Raw genomic sequence first — 24,027 nt, 5'->3', positions numbered from 1 at the left:
TCACCTCACATACCGGAGCCACTGACGCGTGAAACCGGCCTTACATGAGTTATATCAGTATCCATCTTCATCTCAGCTACTTGCAGCAATGAAATATCGGCTGTACAAAAATAGATGCATAAAAGGAAATTCATCAAGACTGACTTTTTCTGCGCCATTCTTGATCTACAGTGAGTCGGAGCAAGATGCGCCAAATTCATCAAGAGGCAACAATTGTGGCGTAAATTTTGATAAAACTGCCAGACTGTCATGTCCACTGCTGTTTTTCAAAAAATTGTCAGAGCTTGTGTGAAAATGATAAAATTCTCACATCTTTCAAACTGTTTGATGACTCAGCTCCTAAGTTTATAATTCTATGTAATTTTCTTTCATTTACAGGAGTAAAATACTATCTGTATACTTCACCAAATGTTAACACTGTCCAAGTCTCTAAGGGCGTTATCAGACAGGCAGCATTCAGCAATCAGACCCACATAAAAGAAGTAGCCCTGGACTGGCAGCATAAGGACTATCTTATGAGCCGGGATGGCGTGTGGCATGCTCACCTGGACATTCACCGTATGATGCTGCTGGATCATCACTGCACTCCTAAAGCAGAGACCACAGAACACAAGTAGTCATTAATAATATATAACAATAGAACATATGGCAAAAATTATGATAGAATAAAACAGTATAAAATATTGAAATAATAATATAGTACAGACGTGGTCAAAATTTTTGGTGCCCATCTAGTAAAGTAAGAAAATCCCACAAGAGTCACTGTAAGGCTAAGTTCACACGCTCAGTATTTGGTCGGCATTCTTAAGCCAAAACCAGGAACATTAAGCTCTTTGAAATTGTATTATACCCTTTTTCTTTAACATGTTTGTCTAGAATTTTCTTTCTCTTCTCCTGAGACAACTTTCTCCTTAGCTTTCTTTGGTCCATACCATGATACCAAACTGCACAGTCACTACTTTTCTCCCTTCAAAGACCCAGACTGACTGATTACAAGATTGTAAACACCCGTGATGCTGCCTGCAGGACACACCTTAGTTTAACATGTCAATAACGCCCGAAAAATAACTTATTTATTACACATATAGTGTGTGAATATTTAACAAACAAGTTAAATAAACCTACCAAGAAATGTGAATAAACACCAAAAGGTCTTTCAATAAAAGCATATTTTTATATTACCATGAGAATAAAACTGTCTGTGACAGACAGGATAAAAAAAACGTTTTACACATATTTTATTTATTTAACCATCACCTGGAGTAGTATCTTTGTCCCTTAGGTACATTCCTGTCAGCCTATGAGATGCTTATTTAAATCCTAAATCTACTTTTTTTCCATGGATGTTCTCTATTGGCTGGGGTGATGTATATAACACCCTCTCTTGCTCTTTCCTCTCACGCTCCTTGACAAAGCTACCCGGCGAAACGTAGGCTGGAGTCCCTGGGTTTTCATATCTGGTAACATACTTTCTCTGTTATTATAGATGTATCCGCATATAGTGATATTTCTATGGTGATGCCTATATATGATTAGCTATTTATCCACTTGGACTTACCATTAAACCCACATTTGTATATGGACTTCACCCATAATACCGAATTTGTCATATGATGGCGGGAGAATACCATCTGTTTGTTATACCCACTTACAAACTTACTATACAGGATTGTATCCCCTCTATACGTTTTTTATCTTGTCAGTTTTATTCTCACGGTATGATTAAAAAATGCTTTTATTGAAAAATATTGTCTTTTATTCACATTTCTTGGTGGTTTGTTGATCATGTCAATATGGTAAAATTATTTTCACGGGTATCATCATTTTTATCCAGACCATTTAAATTATTATATTTTTTCTGTTGCATCACAATTCAAAAGCAATGTCTGATTTTTATTAGTTGATATTCAGTAAATTTACATTGAAAATTACTTTTCTCAGTTGCAAGTTCTGTCTGTGACAATTGTGGGTTTTTCTTACTTTAACAGAAGGGTACAAACCATTTTGTCCCATGTCTGTAAAGAACAATGTAAAATGTATACATAATATAATAAATTTATAGCAACATAAAATATGACACTAATGATATAGTAGTATCTAGGTGGGATTACAGGGGGCCAACTTTTCTTGACCAAGAGCCCACCTAAGTCCAGAGCCGGCAATCCTACTACAATAGTTCCAGAAAAGAAAATGACAAGTGAATGTGACCACCAAGAGCCATGATCACAGCCAGGCAATTAGAAATAATGCAGCCCTCATGCACACGGCCGTACTGTGGTGTGGATCTGTAGTATGGCACCCACAGCCCAATATGAGCTCATACTGCCCATATTTATTGTAAGGAGTTTGTATGTTCTCCCCGTGTTTGTCTGGGTTTCCTCCGGGTTCTCTGGTTTCCTCCCACACTCCAAAGACAGTGATGATGATGATGTCTGTAAAGAGCTGTGGTGTATGACGGCGCTATAACAGCAAAGCAGAATGAACAAATAATTACCCCTGCAGGCAAAAACTTTTTTTTACAATATGCTCAATCACATTATGGGCCTTTATGGGTCATTATAGGTCTGTGAAACTGATAAATCTGGGCGAATGGCATTGCCCTTTTAGTGAATCGGGTTCAAATTCTGTGCCGAGTAATATCTTAAATTACCGTTCTAGTGGTCGGAGATTTGGTTTTCTGATACAGACATGTAATCACTGTTGCAGGGGATTGGTAACAGATAACACATGGACTGTTTGCAGCCTCCACTAGGGAGATCTAACTGCATACTATTATCTTATTGCATTACAGCATTGTACACTTTTATTTCTCTTTACAGCATTGTACACTTTTATTTCTCTTTTAAATGGAACCTGTCACCAGTTCTTTGCTGCACCATTTGAGAGCAGCATAATGTAGGGGCAGAGACTCTGATTCCAGTGATGTGTCACTTACTTTAGCTGATTGCTACAGTTTTGATAAAATCTCTGCTTTATATGCTGCAGGTCTACTAGTCCTCTGAATGTGGAGTTTTGTATAACTAAGCCCACACTACGGATTGGCAGCTTTCTGGCTATGCACAGTATACACAGAAAACTGCCAATCAGTGGTGGGAGTGGGGTTATATTCAGCTCATGTATGAATATGTAGGATTGCATGGCTGCAGGTTTACTAGTCCTCTAGAGGTAATCTCCTCCTGGTGAAACCAGGGCACCACATTTAAATAAGACATCAACAAACTGAAGCAAGCTCAGAGAAGAGCGACCAGAATGGTGACCGGTCTGCAAACCATGTCCTATGAGGAACGGTTACAGAATATGGGAATGGTTAGCTTGCAAAAAAGAAGACTGAGAGGAGACTTAATAGCTGTCTACAAATATCTCAAGGGCTGTCACAGTGTGGAAGGATCATCTTTATTCTCATTTGCACAAGGAAAGATAAGAAGCAATGGGATGAAACTGAAAGCGAAAATACAGATTAGATATTAGAAAAAACTGAGAGTGAGGGTGATCAATGAGAGGAACAGGCTGCCATGAGAGGTGGTGAGTTCTCCTTCAATAGAAGCCTTCAAACAGAGGCTGGACAGACATCTGTCTGGGATGGTTTAGTGAATCCTGCACTGAGCAGGGGGTTGGACCAGATGACCCTTAAGGTCCCTTCCAACTCTACCATTCTATGAAACAGTGAATTTATCAAAACTGCAGCAAGCAACCCAGTAATCAAGGGTCTCCATCCTTACATTATGCTTCTCTCAGATTCGGTGGCACACTCACCTCCTGTCATCCCTATGGATCCAGCGCAGGCGACCAATTCTGGAAGGAAAGACTATGCCGTCAGTTGTCTTAGGAGCGCTGACGTGTTTGGCTGCAGCAGTCAGGTGACTGAAACAGCGCGTCATCAAGGAAACATAACGATATGATGTTCTGGTTACCTGACCACTGCAGACAATCAGAGACCTCCGAGGTCCTAAGACGGACAATATAGTCAACACTCTCCGAGTGCCCTGCACTGCATCAGTGGAGGGTGATGGGAAGCCAGTATGATTTTTTTTATTTATTATTTTAAAACAAGACATGCCTAAAAATAAATGTAATATAAGCCAGAAGTTTGCAGGAGTCCTGAGAGCATTGTAATAGAAAACGACTGCTTACAACTCTGATTACAATTTCAACAGGAAAAATGTAGAAATAAGCCCAAGTTCTTGGAAGTCAACTTCTACAAAGAAGCTGAACAACCACCTACTTCCTCAGAAGCAAAACCATCCGAGGTCAGAGGCTGCCAGGAAGTTCAGTCTCTATGGATTGTATTAAAGGATTTGGATCGGTGAAGCAGGAATGTGACCTTTTATTTCCACCTCGAGGTTCTGCTCCTTGGACTGAGCCTGGTTATCTCCCATGTGGGACATGTCAGTGTGGTCAGAATATTCATGAGTCCAGTCTAGGCATACACCATACTTATAGGGGATTATCCGCGACTATTTTATTTACTATGGGCCTAAAAATTAACAAGCAGCTAATTGCTGACTACCTGCCTTTTCTGCCCGCCGCCATTGGTTTCTGCTGGCTCAGAGGGGTCACAGACCGCCCCTGCCGGCGACTCCAAGTCTTCCACTGACGTCCTGTCACAGAGCAGCTCCTTCTCTTCCGGGCTGCTCTTTACACAGGATGTGTCTGTGGGCGTCATGCTGATTGACAGCCGGCTCCCACTGCCTAAGGCTACGTTCCCACGATGAGCTTTTGTTCAATTAAAAAATACACCAAAAGTTCATTGTGGGAACGTAGTCTTATGGGACCATGTGTCTCCGCTCACTAGTCTGATGAGACACTCCCCGCACCAGGGCAGGACTGGCCATCTGGCAAATGCCAGAAGGGCCTGTCTGGTCGTGGGCCGCCTTGTCTGATACATTGTTAAAGGGAACCTGTCATCTGAATTTGGCGGGACTGGTTTTGGGTCATATGGGCGGAGTTTTTGGGTGTTTGATTCACCCTTTCCTTACCCGCTGGCTGCATGCTGGCTGCAATATTGGATTGAAGGTCATTCTCTGTCCTCCATAGTACACGCCTGCGCAAGGCAAGATTGCCTTGTGCAGGCATGTACTATGGAGGACAGAGAATCAACTTCAATCCAATATTGCAGCCAGCATGCAGTCAGCGGGTAAGGAAAGGGTGAATCAAACACCCAAAAACTCCGCCCATATGACCCAAAACCAGTCCCGCCAAATTCAGGTGACAGAGTCACAGAATCTGTGTTCTCAAGACACCCATACTGTTAAGAGCTGTGATGGAGCACAAAGTCACTTACCCCAGCAGGCCACGGGTATCATTAGAAATATTGGTCTTGTGGTGGTAAATCTTGCTTTCCTCCATCCAGGGTAATATTAGTAATATATCCCACGGAGACAGGGACAGCATGGGCCTGCGTGATTTCAAATGCCGGGCCCCAGTCCGTACCTGCCCTGCACCAATCCTCGTGACATGGTTGCAGTGGGGCTCGCCCCAGGCCCTAAAGGTACCGTTACACTAAACGATTTACCAACGATCATGACCAGCGATACGACCTGGCCGTGATCGTTGGTAAGTCGTTGTGTGGTCGCTGGAGAGCTGTCACACAGACAGCTCTCCAGCGACCAACGATGCCGAAGTCACCGGGTAACCAGGGTAAACATCGGGTTACTAAGTGCAGGGCCGCGCTTAGTAACCCGATATTTACCCTGGTTACCATTGTAAATGTAAAAAAAACAAAAAAAAAACAGTACATACTTACATTCCGGTGTCTGTCACGTCCACCGCCGTCAGCTTCCCACACTGACTGTGTCAGCGCCGGCCGGCCGTAAAGCAGAGCACAGCGGTGACGTCACCGCTGTGCTTTACGGCCGACGCTTACAGTCAGTGCGGGAAGCTGACGCCGGGGGACGTGACAGACATCGGAATGTGAGTATGTAGTGTTTTGGGTTTTTTTTTACTTTTACAATGGTAACCAGGGTAAATATCGGGTTACTAAGAGCGGCCCTGCACTTAGTAACCCGATATTTACCCTGGTTACCAGTGAACACATCGCTGGATCGGCGTCACACACGCCGATTCAGCGATGACAGTGGCTGATCAGCGACCAAAAAAAAGGTCCTGATCATTCCCAGTGACCAATGATCTCCCAGCAGGGGCCTGATCGTTGGTCGCTGTCACACATAACGATTTCGTTAACAATATTGTTGCTACGTCACAAAAAGCAACGATATCGTTAAAGAAATCGTTGTGTGACGGTACCTTAAGTCTTCACTACATGATACAGATCTAACTGCTGGAATTCCCAGAAAATTACACTATATCCTAGTAAAATGGCATCACTTCTAAGCTCAGTCAGTCTGCAGGTGAAACCACGGGCTCACGTGATGTATTGTCTAGGTTCTTTTTTATTTAAGTGGTGAATAAAAAATTCCAAGTTTGTAAATAAATAAATAAAAAAGGCTTCATTTTCCAAGACCTGTATCATCTACATTTTTAAGGATCTTGGGCCAGGTGAGCTGAGATTTTTATCGATATCATTTTGGGGTAGATATGATGTTTTAATATCGTGCTATTGCATTTTGATGCAATGTTGCAGAGACCCCAAAAAATGTAAATCTGATGTTTTGATTTTTTTTCTCTCGTTATGCAGTTTATTGATCAGATTAATTATTTTTATATGTTGATAGATTGGTCGGGCGATTCTAAACTCGGCAATACCAAATACGGTATGTGGTTTTTTTGGGTTTTTTTATGGCGCAAAAGGAGGGGTGATTTAAAGTTTTATATTTCTTTTACTTTTCACTTGTTTCAATAGTCTCCATGGGAGACTAGAAAATGTGATGATCCGATCCCTTGTGCTACACATAGCAGAACTTTTAGAGATTGACAGCGGCATTTAACACGTTAACAGCCGCGGGTGTGTCCACTGGCAGCTGTTAAACTCGTGCCGGAAAAATTGCGGGCTCCTAGCAGCCCGCATCAAACAAGGGGAAAAGACCTATGACGTACCTATATGTCATAGGTGGTAAAGGGGTTAAAAACTGAGTAAGCTGAATCCTTCTAAGCTCTGTGTAGAAACAGGAGGTCAATTTTCCCTGTATGAGTCAGCAGTCATCACTGCAAAAGTCCCTGGCAGGGGGAGGAGGGAGCAGCTGGGTCAGAGGTTGAGAAGGGGAATGATAAATGCAGGGAATAGAGACTTCCTGTTTCTACATAGAGCAGAAAGGCTTTTTGGAGACCTCACCAAGGTGAAGGCTTAAAGGGGTTTTCCCATGTCAGAAAAACCTTTACCCCAGCTACAGTTTGTTTTAAAACACATACAACCAACCACACTGCGCCGTACTCACCCTCCCAGGTCCAGTTTGATCTCCCAGCGTCTGTTATTGTCTGCACCGCTCAAGTCACTCCACAGACAGAGCTGCCAAGCTCACTGATCGGCTGCACCGCTCAAGTCACTCCACAGACAGAGCTGCTAAGCTCACTGATCGGCTGCACCGCTCAAGTCACTCCACAGACAGAGCTGCTAAGCTCACTGATCGGCTGCACCGCTCAAGTCACTCCACAGACAGAGCTGCTAAGCTCACTGATCGGCTGCACCGCTCAAGTCACTCCACAGACAGAGCTGCTAAGCTCACTGATCGGCTGCACCGCTCAAGTCACTCCACAGACAGAGCTGCTAAGCTCACTGATCGGCTGCACCGCTCAAGTCACTCCACAGACAGAGCTGCCAAGCTCACTGATCGGCTGCACCGCTCAAGTCACTCCACAGACAGAGCTGCTAAGCTCACTGATCGGCTGCACCGCTCAAGTCACTCCACAGACAGAGCTGCTAAGCTCACTGATCGGCTGCACCGCTCAAGTCACTCCACAGACAGAGCTGCTAAGCTCACTGATCGGCTGCACCGCTCAAGTCACTCCACAGACAGAGCTGCCAAGCTCACTGATCGGCTGCGCCGCTCAAGTCACTCCACAGACAGAGCTGCTAAGCTCACTGATCGGCTGCAGCGCTGATGTCACACCTCAGACAGAGCTTATAAGCTCATTGATCTTCTTGGATCTGTTAATTAGATCTAATGAGAGTTCTTTAGGCAAAATTGATAATGAGCTCAAATCTATCGAAGAGAATGTCAATAGACAGCTTACCGCTGAAAAAGTGGCTAAGCTTAAAAATATTAATATGGAACAATTAAAAAATGAAAAAGAAATGGACGAAAAAAAAGACAAAAAAATATCAATGGGACCAACTGGACCTCCAGAATGATCAGGTCTATAGATGGAAGAAGAATAAAATAGGTCATAGATCATTCACTCCACCTCTGTCTCATCTATGTCATCAGTAGGAGAAAGAAATCAGGGATCTGAGAATTATAAAACACTATGGGAACATCTGGGAATGAATAAATCGAAAGGGGGGAAGAAATATCAAAAACGCAAGATACACCTACTTCTTCACCCGCTGATAAAAGGGCTAAAACTAACACCGTAGAGGTGATTCGTTTACAGTATCTTCTCACTGTCTATCTGATACTCAGAAAGAACTATTGAGTTTAGGATTATCATTCGCCCCTTCTAATAACTTTAATTTCTTTGTAGCGCTAAAGAACCTTCACTTATGTTCTCAGAAATTGTTCCTGCATAAACTTCATTCAAAATATTCTTCTGCACAGGACCCTGGTTGTGTTAGAGAACAGGAAGCAATAGAGGCATTGGAGGAATTGGTACAAGAATATAACCTGAAAATTCAAGGTACGTCTCCACCGCACACTTTTTCTAGATCAACCACTCCCCCCCCCCCCCCTCCTTATCATTATGTTCACAGGTAGATATTTTTACTAGACTGGTGACAGAAGAGCTTAAGACCGTTAAGAATAGAGGAGATAGGGATAATCTTACGACATCACAGCTATGGCATTAAAAGAACTAAAACAGATTGATGACATTGTCATCAAGCCCGCTGATAAGGGGGGGAATGTGGTTACCTGGCCGGTGGAGATGTAGGAGAGGGAAGCATTTAGACAGTTGAAAGATAAGGAAATATATACTCAATTAACTGGTAATCCCTTGACCCCCTTCAAGAATGAGTTGGTATCTCTTTAGAGATAGCATATGAGAGGAGTATTATTTCTAAGAAAGTCCTTGATGGTTTGGTTGTAAAGTGCCCTGTTATTCCAACGTTTTATCTTCTGCCCAAGGTCCATAAGGATTCCACCTGCCCTCCGGGGCGTCCGATTGTCTCTGGCATAGGCAGGCTCTGTGATCCTATTTGTAAATTTATCTATCATTATCTGCGACCACAGGTAGAGACGTTGCCCCCCTATGTCAGGGACACTATGGACGTCTTACGTTGACTAGATGGCTTGTCCCTTGACTCTGACACATTCCTGGTAGTAGCGGACGGTGAGTCCTTATAAACAAGTATTCACCATAAGGATGGTCTTGAGGCAGTACTGTTTTATTTGGAAACTAGCAATTTGGATGCTGACATCACGGAATTAGTACTGGACCTGTTTTGCTTCATTCTCACACACAATTTTTTTCACATTCAGGAATTTATTTTTTTTCTACAAAGGCGCGGGACCGCAATGGGAGCGGCTTGTGCGCCTTCCTATGCTAACCTTTTTCTTGGTTACTGGGAGAGGGGTTTGCTGATGGGTGGCGCACTTGCCGCTCCAGAGATCCTTGGATGGTATCGCTTCATTGACGATATCTTATTCATTTGGCAGGGATCTGCCACTGATCTCGGCAACTTCATGGTGAGTCTGAACCGCAACGGGTACAATATCACACTGACATATACCTATGACCGTAAGCTGATCTCTTTTCTTGATGTGGAGCTCAGGTTGCAAGATGATGGTATGATATATATGGATATGTATCGCAAAAAACATCTGTTAACTCACTTCTTCATGCCTCATCTGCACATCTGGGCTCCACTATCAGTGTCATTCCTACAGGCCAATTTCTTCGGGCCCGGAGAATTTGTACCTCTGATGTGTTGTTTGAAGGACAGGCCAGAGACCTTGGGCAGAGATTTAAGGATGGGGTTACAGTAACAGGTGCAATAAAAGAGGATACCTGAGAGCAAAATATATGAAAAGAACTGATCTGTTGGCCTCAAAGAAAAGTGAAAACTTGAATAAAAACGTAGGAACACGTTTTATACCCACATACAGTCAACAATGGGAGACAATAAGGCTACTTTCACACTAGTGTTTTTTTCAATACGTCGCAATGCGTCGTTTAGGGGAAAAAACGCATCCTGCAAAGTTGTCTGCAGGATGCGTTTTTGCCCCATAGACTAACATTAGCGACGCATTGCGACGCATTGACACACGTCGCAACCGTCGTGCGACGGTTGCGCCGTGTTGTGGCGGTCCGCCGGGAGCAAAAAACGTTACATGTAACGTTTTTTGCTGCCGACGGTCCGCTTTTTCCAACCGCGCATGCGCGGCCGGAACTCTGCCCCCACCTCCCCGCACCTCACAATGGGGCAGCGGATGCTCTGGAAAAATGCATCCGCTGCCCCCATTGTGCGGCGCTTTTGCTGCTTGCGTCGGTGCGCCGCAACGTCGCATAGCGACGTGCGGTGCACGACGCAAGTGTGAAAGTAGCCTAAGAATGATTCTCAAAAGACACTGGCCGATTTTGATGATGAACCCTACTCTTTGTAAGCATCTGTCCTGCTCACCATTGATGACGGCACGAAGGGGGAGAAATCTTAAGGACATGCTGGTTTCAAGCCATTATGTCTCAAAACCTCAATTCTTGTTTAATAGCAAGGGGAAAAGGAAGGGATTTTACCCATATGTTAGATGCCTTGGATGTAAAAACCATATTAGATCCATGTGCTTCACATCATCGGACGGCCTCAAAACATTCGAGATTAGGGAATATATTACCTGCATCACTACACATGTAGTGTACTATGCTATTTGCAGCAGTAATCTAATCTACGTTGGATTGACAACCCAAGAATTACGGGTTAGAACCCGTGAACACATTAGGGACATAGAGGCCGCCCGTGATGTGGATGACGTGGAGTCTTTAAAGACAATTCCAAGGCACTTTAAGATTAAACATAAATGTAACCCTGGAGACTTAAAAATTAAAATGGATTGTGTCCATATGTGGATAAGAGGTGGTGATAGTGCACACATGCTCACACAAAAAGAAAGCCGCTGGATCACGATTTTGGATACATTAGTGACAGTCCCAGCAGGACTTAATGAGCAGCTCAGTTTTTCGTCCTTCCTATTGTTCAGGGCCTCGTCTCTTGACTGCTGATTGCTGGGTTTTATTATTTGTTTTTAATTATTTTGTCTCTTTTGTCTAGTTATATAAACATTGAAAATCAACCATCTATACTCTTCATTGGAAAGAAGTCTGTATGGTCCTGTATCTCGCTATTGAACACTTAAAACAAATCGATACCACGCTTGAGGATGAACGAAAGAAGAACTATATGAGGTACCACAAGAACAGATAGCCTGAAGCCAGCCCCTATTATGTTCCAAATGGTTACAATATTTCCATAACCAGCTGCAAACAACCAAAGCACCTATAATGCCCACATGTTGTGATTATAATCATGCCAATATAGCTGTAACTATCGGCTTACCTCTATTGTATCTTGGGCGCTGCTGTATACGGAGCTGTGCTAAATGGCTGTTCACCTGCCTGGTATAGCTGGCCAAGGCTGCGGCGCTGTATGTATCAGGTGGTAGGACGCGGTGTGAAGCCAGGGAAGCTCCGGCCGGTAGCGTTCCCTGGATACCACGTGAAGCGAAAAAAAAAAAAAGGCCGATAGGCTCTCCATACTGCATGTGACGTCACTAGTAGTGGTACCTCATATACTTGTGGTACCTCAAATAGTTCTTCTTTCGTTCATCCTCAAGCGCGTTGTGTTCAATAGCGAGATACAGGGCGGCACCACCCTGTTCGATTCCAGCCGCTGAGGATTAAGGTGAGCACCAGTGTGATTATTTACTACTATCTTTATGTGCATATTTTCGTTAGGGGACTTTTCTGTTCCCTTCTATTTTCCCCTTTTTTCTCCCTCCATTCTTTTTTATTACACATTGATGTATGATTTGTCAGTATTGTATTTATATTATGTATTTTCATTGATGTTATGCACTTTCATTATATTTTCTTTATATTATTGTTTTTACTACTTTACACACACTATTTGGTGTGTCAAGTCCTTAGAGCTGGTCACAACATGTATGTAGGTATCTACTATACACGGTAATTTATCAAAAAGGAGAAAAGGAGGAGCATACAATCTAGGAATTATTTTATAAACACATATCTTTATTTAAATACAAAAAGATAAAATACAGGAACAATTCCATATAAAGTGCAATCCAGTCAAGCACAGGGGGGAGAACCATCCCCTGCAAATCCCATGCTGCATATAACGGTAATAATCAGGGGGTAAAAGAGAAAGCGGCGCTTTGGAGCCGCGAAACGCGCGTCGGGGCGCTCTTCTTTTCCGGCGGGACCCTTCCTCTGCATCCCTTGTAGGTGAGCTTGACCACAGTACCTGCTATCTATGGTGTACTATGCGCTATATATATTACCTATGGCAAAGTGTCACTGGCTGTCATAATGCCTGTAGATAGGCTTAGCCACAGTGCTTGTTACCTTATTAGGCACCATACATTACCTTTAGCTTAGTGCCACTATCTGCCATAATACCGCTTCAGATATATGTGTGTTGAGGCTTCCTAGTACTTGTTCATACGGGGTCCTTTTTTTACCCCCTGATTATTACCGTTATATGCAGCATGGGATTTGAAGGGGATGGTTCTCCCCCCCGTGCTTGACTGGATTGCACTTTATATGGAATTGTTCCTGTATTTTATCTTTTTGTATTTAAATAAAGATATGTGTTTATAAAATAATACCTAGATTGTATGCTCCTCCTTTTCTCCTTTTTGATAAATATGCCTATTATGGAGCTTGTGTGACTGATCCGGGGACACTTTATGGTTGTGTAGTGTGACCCGGACCAGCACTATGATATTGGGATCTCTGATAATTATATACGGTAATTGTCTAAGGGTCACTTCCGTCTGTCCTTCTTTCTTTCTGTCATGGTTATTCATTCGCTGATTGGTCTCGGCAGCTGTCTGTCATGGCTGCCGCGACCAATTAGCGACGGCCACAGTCCGGAAGAAAATGGCCGCTCCTTCCTCCCCGCAGTCAGTGCCCGGCGTCGGCATACTCCCCTCCGGTCAGCGCTCACACAGGGTTAATGGCAGCGTTGACGCACTCGGTTAACGCTGCTATTAACCCTGTGTGACCAACTTTTTACTATTCATGCGGCCTATGCAGCATGAATAGTAAAAAGATCTAATGTTAAAAATAATTAAAAAAATTAAAAATAGTTACATACTCACCCTCCGGATCTTTTTTTTAACAGGGATATGGTGCATACTACGTGACTGGCCAATATACTACGTGACTGTGCTGTATACTACATGACTGGGCAATATACTACGTGGCTCTGTGCTGTATACTACGTGGCTCTGTGCTGTATACTACGTCACTGTGCTGTATACTACGTGACTGTGCTGTATACTACGTGGCTGGGCAATATACTACGTGGCTGGGCAATATACTACGTGGCTGGGCAATATACTACGTGGCTGGGCAATATACTATGCGACTGGGCAATATAGTACGTGAACTACGTGGCTGGGCAATATACTATGTGACTGGGCAATATACTACGTGAACTACGTGCCTGGGCAATATACTACGTGCCTGGGCAATATACTATGTGACTGGGCAAGCTGGGCAATATACTACGTGGCTGGCCAATATACTATGTGACTGAGCAATATACTACATGACTGGGCAATATACTACGTGGCTGGGCAATATACTATGTGACTGGGCAATATAGTACGTGAACTACGTGGCTGGGCAATATACTACGTGGCTGGGCAATATACAACGTGGCTGGGCAAGATTGCCTTGCCCAGGCGTGTACTACGGAGGACACAGCATGAACTTCAATCCAATATTGCAGCCAGCATGCAGCCAGCGGGTAAGGAAAGGGTGAATCAAAAACCCCAAAACCCCGCTTCCATGGCTGAAGATTGTTCCCTCCAAATTCAGGTGACAGTGTCCCTTTAAGCTCACTGACCGCCTGCAGCGCTGATGTCACACCTCAGACAGAGTTTATAAGCTCACTAATCGACTGCAGCGCTGATGTCACACCTCAGACAGAGTTTATAAGCTCACTAATCGACTGCAGCGCTGATGTCACACCTCAGACAGAGTTTATAAGCTCACTAATCGACTGCAGCGCTGATGTCACACCTCAGAGTTTATAAGCTCACTAATCGACTGCAACGCTGATGTCACACCTCAGACAGAGTTTATAAGCTCACTAATCGACTGCAGCGCTGATGTCACACCTCAGACAGAGTTTATAAGCTCACTAATCGACTGCAACGCTGATGTCACACCTCAGACAGAGTTTATAAGCTCACTAATCGACTGCAACGCTGATGTCACACCTCAGACAGAGTTTATAAGCTCACTAATCGACTGCAACGCTGATGTCACACCTCAGACAGAGTTTATAAGCTCACTAATCGACTGCAGCGCTGATGTCACACCTCAGACAGAGTTTATAAGCTCACTAATCGACTGCAACGCTGATGTCACACCTCAGACAGAGTTTATAAGCTCACTAATCGACTGCAGCGCTGATGTCACACCTCAGACAGAGTTTATAAGCTCACTAATCGACTGCAACGCTGATGTCACACCTCAGACAGAGTTTATAAGCTCACTAATCGACTGCAGCGCTGATGTCACACCTCAGACAGAGTTTATAAGCTCACTAATCGACTGCAGCGCTGATGTCACACCTCAGACAGAGTTTATAAGCTCACTAATCGACTGCAGCGCTGATGTCACACCTCAGACAGAGTTTATAAGCTCACTAATCGACTGCAGCGCTGATGTCACACCTCAGACAGAGTTTATAAGCTCACTAATCGACTGCAACGCTGATGTCACACCTCAGACAGAGTTTATAAGCTCACTAATCGACTGCAGCGCTGATGTCACACCTCAGACAGAGTTTATAAGCTCACTAATCGACTGCAACGCTGATGTCACACCTCAGACAGAGTTTATAAGCTCACTAATCGACTGCAGCGCTGATGTCACACCTCAGACAGAGTTTATAAGCTCACTAATCGACTGCAGCGCTGATGTCACACCTCAGACAGAGTTTATAAGCTCACTAATCGACTGCAGCGCTGATGTCACACCTCAGACAGAGTTTATAAGCTCACTAATCGACTGCAGCGCTGATGTCACACCTCAGACAGAGTTTATAAGCTCACTAATCGACTGCAACGCTGATGTCACACCTCAGACAGAGTTTATAAACTCACTCACTAGCTGCAGCGCTGATGTCACACCTCAGACAGAGCTTATAAACTCACTGATCGGCTGCAGCGCTGATGTCACACCTCAGACAGAGTTTATAAGCTCACTAATCGACTGCAGCGCTGATGTCACACCTCAGACAGAGTTTATAATCTCACTGATCGGCTGCAGCGCTGATGTCACACCTCAGACAGAGCTGCTAAGCTCACTGATCGGCTGCAGCGCTGTCGAAAATCACAGACGCCAGGAGCAGCAGCAGAGGCTCAACACTGGGGAAGAAGAGTAAAAGACAAATTGCAGCCAGGGAACAAGGCTTCCCTAAACCCCTTTATAGGTACAGTATGTTCACATGATAGTGCTGTTTTTTTGCCCAAATTTTCAAAACTTGTTCCAAAAGTGATGAATTATTATAAATCCTCCACAACATGTAACACAACCACAATGAGCAAACAGACAAGTCCACAGAGTGGCTGCATGCACTCCTGACACAGGACTGGCTACTAGCAAACAGCTGCAAACCTTTATGAAGAGAAAAAGGAGGAAAATTGTCAGGAAAAACAGTCACAAAATCGCAGGATGTGAAACCAGCCTGACATATGCTTGTATGTCATCATGCCGCGTACCTCAGAGCACTGTCGCTTCCAGTCCAAGCTCGCTGAGGTCTGGGGGGTGCGAGTTCCAACGCTTCCCTGACTGTGGCGCCCCCTGCGGGCACATTAGGCCGCTGCCTGTCCTTAGTCGCTTCCGCTTTCTTTTTTAGCGGTGACGTGCAGGCAAACTTCCTCATCCACACACTGTATGTATGAAGGGGACTGACCACAACCTACCCTAGCGTCACTAGGTCTCCATTATAACCAATCAGTACCCTTGTATTATCTACAGCTCACCAGAGCTGTTCAGTGATTGGCTGGCTTGGAGAAGGTGGGTGGACATGGAAGCGTGACTGTGTTTTCTTTCGATATACAGTACAAATACAAAACTAGCACAGACTGCAACGGAGAGAACGCTGGAAGGTGAGCGCCGGTATATACGGTACGGAGGTGAGGAGCTCCGGTATATAGACGGTATATACGGTACGGAGGTGAGGAGCTCCGGTATATAGACGGTATATACGGTACGGAGGTGAGGAGCTCCGGTATATAGACGGTATATACGGTACGGAGGTGAGGAGCTCCGGTATATAGACGGTATATACGGTACGGAGGTGAGGAGCTCCGGTATATACAGTACGGAGGTGAGGAGCTCCGGTATATAGACGGTATATACAGTACGGAGGTGAGGAGCTCCGGTATATACGGTACGGAGGTGGGGAGCTCCGGTATATAGACGGTATATACGGTACGGAGGTGAGGAGCTCCGGTATATAGACGGTATATACGGTACGGAGGTGAGGAGCTCCGGTATATAGACGGTATATACGGTACGGAGGTGAGGAGCTCTGGTATATAGACGGTATATACAGTACGGAGGTGAGGAGCTCCGGTATATAGACGGTATATACGGTACGGAGGTGAGGAGCTCCGGTATATAGACGGTATATACAGTACGGAGGTGAGGAGCTCCGGTATATAGACGGTATATACAGTACGGAGGTGAGGAGCTCCGGTATATAGACGGTATATACGGTACGGAGGTGAGGAGCTCCGGTATATAGACGGTATATACGGTACGGAGGTGAGGAGCTCCGGTATATAGACGGTATATACGGTACGGAGGTGAGGAGCTCCGGTATATAGACGGTATATACGGTACGGAGGTGAGGAGCTCCGGTATATAGACGGTATATACGGTACGGAGGTGAGGAGCTCCGGTATATAGACGGTATATACGGTACGGAGGTGAGGAGCTCCGGTATATAGACGGTATATACGGTACGGAGGTGAGGAGCTCCGGTATATAGACGGTATATACGGTACGGAGGTGAGGAGCTCCGGTATATAGACTGTATATACGGTACGGAGGTGAGGAGCTCCGGTATATAGACGGTATATACGGTACGGAGGTGAGGAGCTCCGGTATATAGACGGTATATACGGTACGGAGGTGAGGAGCTCCGGTATATAGACGGTATATACGGTACGGAGGTGAGGAGCTCCGGTATATAGACGGTATATACAGTACGGAGGTGAGGAGCTCCGGTATATAGACGGTATATACAGTACGGAGGTGAGGAGCTCCGGTATATAGACGGTATATACAGTACGGAGGTGAGGAGCTCCGGTATATAGACGGTATATACGGTACGGAGGTGAGGAGCTCCGGTATATAGACGGTATATACGGTACGGAGGTGAGGAGCTCCGGTATATAGACGGTATATACAGTACGGAGGTGGGGAGCTCGGGTATATAGACGGTATATACAGTACGGAGGTGGGGAGCTCCGGTATATAGACGGTATATACAGTACGGAGGTGAGGAGCTCCGGTATATAGACGGTATATATAGTACGGAGGTGGGGAGCTCCGGTATATAGACGGTATATACAGTACGGAGGTGAGGAGCTCCGGTATATAGACGGTATATACAGTACGGAGGTGAGGAGCTCCGGTATATAGACGGTATATACAGTACGGAGGTGAGGAGCTCCGGTATATAGATGGTATATACAGTACGGAGGTGAGGAGCTCCGGTATATAGATGGTATATACAGTACGGAGGTGGGGAGCTCCGGTATATAGACGGTATATATAGTACGGAGGTGGGGAGCTCCGGTATATAGACGGTATATACAGTACGGAGGTGAGGAGCTCCGGTATATAGACGGTATATACAGTACGGAGGTGGGGAGCTCCGGTATATAGACGGTATATACAGTACGGAGGTGAGGAGCTCCGGTATATAGACGGTATATACAGTACGGAGGTGGGGAGCTCCGGTATATAGACGGTATATACAGTACGGAGGTGGGGAGCTCCGGTATATAGACGGTATATACAGTACGGAGGTGAGGAGCTCCGGTATATAGACGGTATATATAGTACGGAGGTGGGGAGCTCCGGTATATAGACGGTATATACAGTACGGAGGTGAGGAGCTCCAGTATATAGACGGTATATACAGTACGGAGGTGAGGAGCTCCGGTATATACAGTACGGAGGTGAGGAGCTCCGGTATATAGATGGTATATACGGTACGGAGGTGAGGAGCTACGGTATATAGACGGTATATACAGTACGGAGGTGAGGAGCTCCGGTATATAGATGGTATATACAGTACGGAGGTGAGGAGCTCCGGTATATAGATGGTATATACAGTACGGAGGTGGGGAGCTCCGGTATATAGACGGTATATACAGTACGGAGGTGGGGAGCTCCGGTATATAGACGGTATATACGGTACGGAGGTGGGGAGCTGTCGGTGTATAGACGGTATATACGGTACGGAGGTGAGGAGCTCCGGTATATAGACGGTATATACAGTACGGAGGTGAGGAGCTCCGGTATATACAGTACGGAGGTGAGGAGCTCCGGTATATAGATGGTATATACGGTACGGAGGTGAGGAGCTATGGTATATAGACGGTATATACAGTACGGAGGTGAGGAGCTCCGGTATATAGATGGTATATACGGTACGGAGGTGGGGAGCTCCGGTATATAGACGGTATATACAGTACGGAGGTGGGGAGCTCCGGTATATAGACGGTATATACAGTACGGAGGTGGGGAGCTCCGGTATATAGACGGTATATACGGTACGGAGGTGGGGAGCTGTCGGTGTATAGACGGTATATACGGTACGGAGGTGAGGAGCTCCGGTATATAGACGGTATATACAGTACGGAGGTGAGGAGCTCCGGTATATAGACGGTATATACAGTACGGAGGTGAGGAGCTCCGGTATATAGACGGTATATACAGTACGGAGGTGAGGAGCTCTGGTATATAGACGGTATATACGGTACGGAGGTGAGGAGCTCTGGTATATAGACGGTATATACAGTACGGAGGTGAGGAGCTCCGGTATATAGACGGTATATACAGTACGGAGGTGAGGAGCTCAGGTATATAGACGGTATATACAGTACGGAGGTGAGGAGCTCCGGTATATAGACGGTATATACAGTACGGAGGTGAGGAGCTCCGGTATATAGACGGTATATACAGTACGGAGGTGAGGAGCTCCGGTATATAGACGGTATATACAGTACGGAGGTGAGGAGCTCCGGTATACAGACGGTATATACAGTACGGAGGTGGGGAGCTCCGGTATATAGACGGTATATACAGTACGGAGGTGAGGAGCTCCGGTATATAGACGGTATATACAGTACGGAGGTGAGGAGCTCCGGTATATAGACGGTATATACAGTACGGAGGTGAGGAGCTCCGGTATATAGACGGTATATACAGTACGGAGGTGATGAGCTCCGGTATATAGACGGTATATACAGTACGGATGTGGGGAGCTCCGGTATATAGACGGTATAGACAGTACGGAGGTGGGGAGCTCCGGTATATAGACGGTATAGACAGTACGGAGGTGGGGAGCTCCGGTATATAGACGATATATACAGTACGGAGGTGAGGAGCTCCGGTATATACGGTACGGAGGTGGGGAGCTCCGGTATATAGACGGTATATACAGTACGGAGGTGGGGAGCTACGGTATATAGACGGTATATACGGTACGGAGGTGGGGAGCTCCGGTATATAGACGGTATATACAGTACGGAGGTGGGGAGCTCCGCTATATAGACGGTATATACAGTACGGAGGTGGGGAGCTACGGTATATAGACGGTATATACGGTACGGAGGTGGGGAGCTCCGGTATATAGACGGTATATACAGTACGGAGGTGGGGAGCTACGGTATATAGACGGTATATACGGTACGGAGGTGAGGAGCTCCGGTATATAGACGGTATATACAGTACGGAGGTGGGGAGCTACGGTATATAGACGGTATATACAGTACGGAGGTGGGGAGCTACGGTATATAGACGGTATATACGGTACGGAGGTGGGGAGCTCCGGTATATAGACGGTATATACAGTACGGAGGTGGGGAGCTACGGTATATATACGGTACGGAGGTGAGGAGCTCCGGTATATAGACGGTATATACGGTACGGAGGTGAGGAGCTCCGGTATATAGACGGTATATACAGTACGGAGGTGAGGAGCTCCGGTATATAGACGGTATATACAGTACGGAGGTGAGGAGCTCCGGTATATAGACGGTATATACAGTACGGAGGTGAGGAGCTCCGGTATATAGACGGTATATACAGTACGGAGGTGAGGAGCTCCGGTATATAGACGGTATATACAGTACGGAGGTGAGGAGCTCCGGTATATAGACGGTATATACAGTACGGAGGTGGGGAGCTCTGCTATATACACGGTATATACGGTACGGAGGTGAGGAGCTCCGGTATATAGACGGTATATACGGTACGGAGGTGGGGAGCTACGGTATATAGACGGTATATACGGTACGGAGGTGGGGAGCTACGGTATATAGATGGTATATACGGTACGGAGGTGGGGAGCTCCGGTATATAGATGGTATATACGGTACGGAGGTGGGGAGCTCCGGTATATAGACGGTATATACGGTATGGAGGTGAGGAGCTCCGGTATATACACGGTATATACGGTACGGAGGTGAGGAGCTCCGGTATATAGACGGTATATACAGTACGGAGGTGAGGAGCTCCGGTATATAGACGGTATATACAGTACGGAGGTGAGGAGCTCCGGTATATAGACGGTATATACAGTACGGAGGTGAGGAGCTCCGGTATATAGACGGTATATACAGTACGGAGGTGAGGAGCTCCGGTATATAGACGGTATATACAGTACGGAGGTGAGGAGCTACGGTATATAGACGGTATATACAGTACGGAGGTGAGGAGCTACGGTATATAGACGGTATATACAGTACGGAGGTGAGGAGCTACGGTATATAGACGGTATATACAGTACGGAGGTGAGGAGCTCCGGTATATAGACGGTATATACAGTACGGAGGTGATGAGCTCCGGTATATAGACGATATATACAGTACGGATGTGGGGAGCTCCGGTATATAGACGGTATAGACAGTACGGAGGTGGGGAGCTCCGGTATATAGATGGTATATACAGTACGGAGGTGGGGAGCTCCGGTATATAGACGATGTATACAGTACGGAGGTGAGGAGCTCCGGTATATACGGTACGGAGGTGGGGAGCTCCGGTATATAGACAGTATATACAGTACGGAGGTGGGGAGCTACGGTATATAGACGGTATATACAGTACGGAGGTGAGGAGCTCCGGTATATAGACGGTATATACAGTACGGAGGTGGGGAGCTCCGGTATATACAGTACGGAGGTGGGGAGCTCCGGTATATAGACGGTATATACAGTACGGAGGTGAGGAGCTCCGGTATATAGACGGTATATACAGTACGGAGGTGGGGAGCTCCGGTATATAGACGGTATATACAGTACGGAGGTGATGAGCTCCGGTATATAGACGATATATACAGTACGGAGGTGAGGAGCTCCGGTATATACAGTACGGAGGTGAGGAGCTCCGGTATATAGATGGTATATACGGTACGGAGGTGAGGAGCTCCGGTATATAGACGGTATATACAGTACGGAGGTGAGGAGCTCCGGTATATAGATGGTATATACGGTACGGAGGTGGGGAGCTCCGGTATATAGACGGTATATACAGTACGGAGGTGGGGAGCTCCGGTATATAGACGGTATATACAGTACGGAGGTGGGGAGCTCCGGTATATAGACGGTATATACGGTACGGAGGTGGGGAGCTGTCGGTGTATAGACGGTATATACGGTACGGAGGTGAGGAGCTCCGGTATATAGACGGTATATACAGTACGGAGGTGAGGAGCTCCGGTATATACGGTACGGAGGTGGGGAGCTCCGGTATATAGACGGTATATACAGTACGGAGGTGGGGAGCTACGGTATATAGACGGTATATACGGTACGGAGGTGGGGAGCTCCGGTATATAGACGGTATATACAGTACGGAGGTGGGGAGCTCCGCTATATAGACGGTATATACAGTACGGAGGTGGGGAGCTACGGTATATAGACGGTATATACGGTACGGAGGTGGGGAGCTCCGGTATATAGACGGTATATACAGGACGGAGGTGGGGAGCTACGGTATATAGACGGTATATACGGTACGGAGGTGAGGAGCTCCGGTATATAGACGGTATATACAGTACGGAGGTGGGGAGCTACGGTATATAGACGGTATATACAGTACGGAGGTGGGGAGCTACGGTATATACGGTACGGAGGTGGGGAGCTCCGGTATATAGACGGTATATACAGTACGGAGGTGGGGAGCTACGGTATATATACGGTACGGAGGTGAGGAGCTCCGGTATATAGACGGTATATACAGTACGGAGGTGAGGAGCTCCGGTATATAGACGGTATATACAGTACGGAGGTGAGGAGCTCCGGTATATAGACGGTATATACAGTACGGAGGTGAGGAGCTCCGGTATATAGACGGTATATACAGTACGGAGGTGAGGAGCTCCGGTATATAGACGGTATATACAGTACGGAGGTGAGGAGCTCCGGTATATAGACGGTATATACAGTACGGAGGTGAGGAGCTCCGGTATATAGACGGTATATACAGTACGGAGGTGAGGAGCTCCGGTATATAGACGGTATATACAGTACGGAGGTGAGGAGCTCCGGTATATAGACGGTATATACAGTACGGAGGTGAGGAGCTACGGTATATAGACGGTATATACAGTACGGAGGTGAGGAGCTCCGGTATATAGACGGTATATACAGTACGGAGGTGATGAGCTCCGGTATATAGACGGTATATACAGTACGGATGTGGGGAGCTCCGGTATATAGACGGTATATACAGTACGGAGGTGGGGAGCTCCGGTATATAGACGATATATACAGTACGGAGGTGAGGAGCTCCGGTATATACGGTACGGAGGTGGGGAGCTCCGGTATATAGACAGTATATACAGTACGGAGGTGGGGAGCTACGGTATATAGACGGTATATACAGTACGGAGGTGAGGAGCTCCGGTATATAGACGGTATATACGGTACGGAGGTGAGGAGCTCCGGTATATAGACGGTATATACAGTACGGAGGTGGGGAGCTACGGTATATAGACGGTATATACGGTACGGAGGTGGGGAGCTCCGGTATATAGACGGTATATACAGTACGGAGGTGGGGAGCTCCGCTATATAGACGGTATATACAGTACGGAGGTGGGGAGCTACGGTATATAGACGGTATATACGGTACGGAGGTGGGGAGCTCCGGTATATAGACGGTATATACAGTACGGAGGTGGGGAGCTACAGTATATAGACGGTATATACGGTACGGAGGTGAGGAGCTCCGGTATATAGACGGTATATACAGTACGGAGGTGGGGAGCTACGGTATATAGACGGTATATACAGTACGGAGGTGGGGAGCTACGGTATATAGACGGTATATACGGTACGGAGGTGGGGAGCTCCGGTATATACGGTACGGAGGTGGGGAGCTACGGTGTATATACGGTACGGAGGTGAGGAGCTCCGGTATATAGACGGTATATACAGTACGGAGGTGAGGAGCTCCAGTATATAGACGGTATATACA

General features: G+C 46.0%; 2 protein-coding genes across 5 annotated transcripts in view; one reads left to right on the top strand and one right to left on the bottom strand.

Annotated features, from left to right (window-relative positions):
* The window catches only part of XYLB (xylulokinase), a 275,014-nt gene extending 258,839 nt beyond the window's left edge, over positions 1-16,175 (bottom strand). Inside the window, exons 1-2 of one of the 2 annotated variants that reach the window (XM_069729772.1) lie at positions 16,026-16,175; positions 546-588 (exon numbers count right to left, since the gene is read on the bottom strand). The gene's annotated coding sequence lies outside the window, so the exon portion shown is untranslated. The remainder of the gene's footprint in view (positions 1-545; positions 589-16,025) is intronic. The other variant, XM_069729770.1, reaches the window with a different exon arrangement.
* Positions 16,176-16,315: 140 nt separating this feature from the next.
* Positions 16,316-24,027, top strand: part of NUB1 (negative regulator of ubiquitin like proteins 1) — a 97,158-nt gene continuing 89,446 nt past the window's right edge. The window contains exon 1 of one of the 3 annotated variants that reach the window (XM_069729766.1): positions 16,316-16,434. The gene's annotated coding sequence lies outside the window, so the exon portion shown is untranslated. Of the gene's footprint in view, positions 16,443-24,027 lie in introns of all 3 variants that reach the window. The other 2 variants (XM_069729767.1, XM_069729765.1) reach the window with 2 other exon arrangements.

This window comes from Ranitomeya imitator, chromosome 6, assembly GCF_032444005.1.
Source record: "Ranitomeya imitator isolate aRanImi1 chromosome 6, aRanImi1.pri, whole genome shotgun sequence".
Taxonomy (NCBI): domain Eukaryota; kingdom Metazoa; phylum Chordata; class Amphibia; order Anura; family Dendrobatidae; genus Ranitomeya; species Ranitomeya imitator.
The sequence above is the reverse complement of the archived record's forward strand: the minus strand, read 5'-3'. Positions and strand labels throughout refer to the sequence as shown.